Below are 3521 nucleotides of genomic sequence, written 5' to 3' on the forward strand. Positions count from 1 at the left end.
GACCGGGCATGAGAGGCCCTTTCTGTTACCCTTACCCCAAAACCACATGTCCTTACAGAGAAGCTCTTGTATGACGCTCTTTAACATTGCTAGGGGTACCTTTTTGCCTCTTTTCTGTTTCCCAACCCCTAAATTAAAAAATAGATTAAAGAATAAAGTTAGGGAAAAAATTTGAAAGACTGAAATAAAAAAATATTTTATCTTTCCAATGACCTGTTTGCCCAATGGTGCCTTTAATATCTCTTGAGTACATTTTATATAGTCTACTAAGTCCCTTCCTTTGGGAATAATGTTGAAAATGCCTATATTTTCTTCAACTATTGTAAACATTCATGTGCTATTTTCATCTCCATCTCTAGAAAGTTTATTCTTGAAGGTAGGATTTAATATGAATTAAATCTTTTATCTTCTTAAAAAGTGCTAGGTTGACAAATGTGAAAGATTAAATCTAGCAACCAAACAAGTCATGTTCTAAGCTTGTATGACCCCTGCTTTACGCTTATCATGTCTATACGGGTGGGAAATCTTATGAACCCCTGTCAGTAATATTCAGAGTCTACAGTAGCACTTCCAACAGAAATATAACACAAGCCACAAAATGTAACTTAAAATTTTCTAGTAGATTCACTTCAAAAAGAATTTAAAAACATAAAGTTAATTTTAAAATATATAATCTATTTAACCCACTGTACTCAAAATATTATCATTTTAACATAATGAATATAAAGAAATCATTCATAAGATACAGATTTTTGGCACTACATCTTGAAGATCTGGTATGTACATTATATGTACAGCTCATCTCAACTCAGACAAGCCACATTTGAAGTGCTTAATAGCCACTTGTGGTTATAGGCTATTGTATTGAACAGTTCAGCTCTACATATTAAAAAACATTTTCTTATTTTTCCCATCCAGTTACCTAGAGTCCGACCTTAACTCAGTATGCAGGAGACTCCTCTTTTTTGTCTCCTTCCCTAACAACCACCCCTCTCCCCACCCCCTCACCATACACAGGCTTCATTCCCTAGAAATGAAGGAGAAGGGAGACAAATCCTATCTGCCCCATTATTGATTGTAGGAGGAGCTTCTTAAGGGTAATGCAATATTTCCTTCTTGTGCTCTCATAAATAATAGAAACAGCATCTTTAGAAGCGGCCAGCCACTACTACTTTAGCATGAGAAACTCAAGGAAGTGACCTTATTTATAGGCCCTTTAATACAACCATGAGGTTTAGTTGCACTCCATGTGTGTGGCCTTGTCAGCATTTAAATGAGAATGTCCAGACCTATGTGATTCTTCCCCATGTAGGGAATGGGAGGCACAGATGCTAATTTGTTGGGTTGGTCTCACCAGGCCCAAGGCTCTGGTTAGCAAAATCACTGGGCTTACCAGCCCAGGGAGTGGACACTGGGAAAGCTCCTGTGACAGAGACCTCTGCCCTGGACCCACTGTGTTTATCCCATGAGGATAGCCTTGGGCTAGTATTAACACATGTTCACTCAATGACAATACCAGAAAAGAGAAATTCCTATGATCATCACGAACACTTTGCCATTTTATGAGCCTACCTGAGGCATGTGGCCAGTACAAAGAGACCCAGACAAGCAGTGGGCTTTTCCTAGCTGTTTAGCTTTGAGTGTGTCTCTTCAGGCACCAAGGGTGGGCACCCCATGGCATGTTCAAGATCTGCATGGACTTGACATGCTAGTAGCAGAGGCTGTTGTGTGCAAGAGGTGGGAGTTGAACTGCAGAAAAAAGCAGGCCAGACCATGAAGGGCTAGGCTCTCCTTAGGACAGGGACTAATTCTAAGGCTGATGAGGAACAGAAATTTTTTTTTTATTAAAATAATTTCTTTATAAGTCACTTAACATATAGTTACTTTTCCATACAGATTGTTATCTAAGAAAAACAAAATGGTAAATTAAGAGTTCAGACATCTTAGACAACACTTGACTTCTGAGCTTCAGAAAGATGTGGAAACTTTTCCTGAGGAAGTTTTGCTTGCTTTTTCTCTAAATTTTTCTTCCTTGCTTGGATCTGGGCTTGTTTCTCACATCTCAGTCTGTCAAAATGGTCCACTTGGGCATCACAAAGAATCATTTCCTATTGTATCTCTTATTTAGGTGCCAAGGTATAGGCCATTGCTTGAACTTGTGCCAGATGATTCTTCCAAAGATGTCTTTTCTCCACGCACCAGGTCTAGCTTTTTCTTGACCAGTCTGAAGAAGTCTTAGGGCATCTTCTTGTTCCTGAACAACTTTATCTAATGCATCCATGGACTCTACTACCTTTTCTAACCACTCCAGACTTGGCATTGGTAATATCTGCCGTTTGGCCTCCTGCTGTAGGGTCAGAAGCATGTTTCTTTCTTTCAGTAGGACATACCAAAGTTTATGTAAATCTTCATTACTTTTGTTCCTTAATTGCTGACAGATTTTACTTTTTCTTCCCCCCAATTCTTTGGGTCATCAAAAAATTCTTCCAGTCCTTTCCTTGACAATGTGGTATGAAGTATTCTACACTGGTGTAAGGATGTGACATTTGGTGTATTCTTAGGTAACAAATTAAGAGAAAATCCTGTGCCAGCAGGGACCTGAGAACTTATTAACAACCTGGAAGTCTTCAAAACGACTGACGCTTTTCTGCAAAGAATAACTAAACTGGCTGCAGCCATTTTTTTCCCGTAAGCCAGGAACAGGAATTTTGAATAAGAGAGAATGGCTCTCCTCATTGCTTTGTAAATGCTATAGATCTTGCCCAAATGTAATCATGTTTGTTCTTTTACTTGTCTGTGAGTTTTCTGCTTCTCACAAGATAAAAGTGAAGGCTCCTTGGTGATGTTTCCGAGGCTGAGCACAATTTGACTCCTCCCAATATCTTGGACCTCATTTCCCTCCACGGTCCCCACACCTCCATCTTTATGGAGCTGGGTCTGGCCCTCCTCTGGGTGGGCAGAACGGTTCATGCCACTGGGCCCTGTACATACTCACAAGTTCATGCCTTACCTCCTCTTTCATTGGTAAATGCCTAGTGTATTCAAGAGTCCATTCAAATATCACCTCTCTAGGAAGCATTTCTTACACCATATACAGAGTCGAGTGCTTCTGCCCATGACTGGTCTGCATCCATTACAGCACTCGGCTCATAGACATGGTAGACGGCCGGCTTACCTGCTCCCACAGGCTGTGAGCCTGCCATTCATTCAGTCACTCATGTGTTCATTCCACAAATGTTCTGACCAATAAATATAGTAGGAACAGGGGATACAGTGGTAAACAAAACGGGCACAAATCCCTGCCATTATGGGACTATTTAGTGGAAAGAGACAGGCATTAAATAAGTAAGTAAATAACATATATAGAATGCCAGATGGCTTGGTACCAAAGCTTCCCAGACTTCCTAGCTCCTTACAGTTTGGTGACGCCTAGTGAGGAGCTTTGGCCACTGGGCTGTGAGGAGTAATGACATGTGTCATTTCCAGTCTAAAGCATTTAGGAGCTGGTTTGTGACCCTCTG

General features: G+C 40.5%; 1 pseudogene; it reads right to left on the bottom strand.

The window, feature by feature from the left end:
- Positions 1-1943: 1943 nt before the first annotated feature.
- On the bottom strand, positions 1944-2679 carry LOC129067164 (39S ribosomal protein L47, mitochondrial-like; annotated as a pseudogene).
- Positions 2680-3521: the final 842 nt, after the last annotated feature.

Source organism: Pteronotus mesoamericanus, unplaced genomic scaffold (assembly GCF_021234165.1).
Source record: "Pteronotus mesoamericanus isolate MK-2021 breed Mesoamerican mustached bat unplaced genomic scaffold, CSHL_Meso_final contig_20, whole genome shotgun sequence".
In the NCBI taxonomy this organism is placed as follows: Eukaryota; Metazoa; Chordata; class Mammalia; order Chiroptera; family Mormoopidae; genus Pteronotus; species Pteronotus mesoamericanus.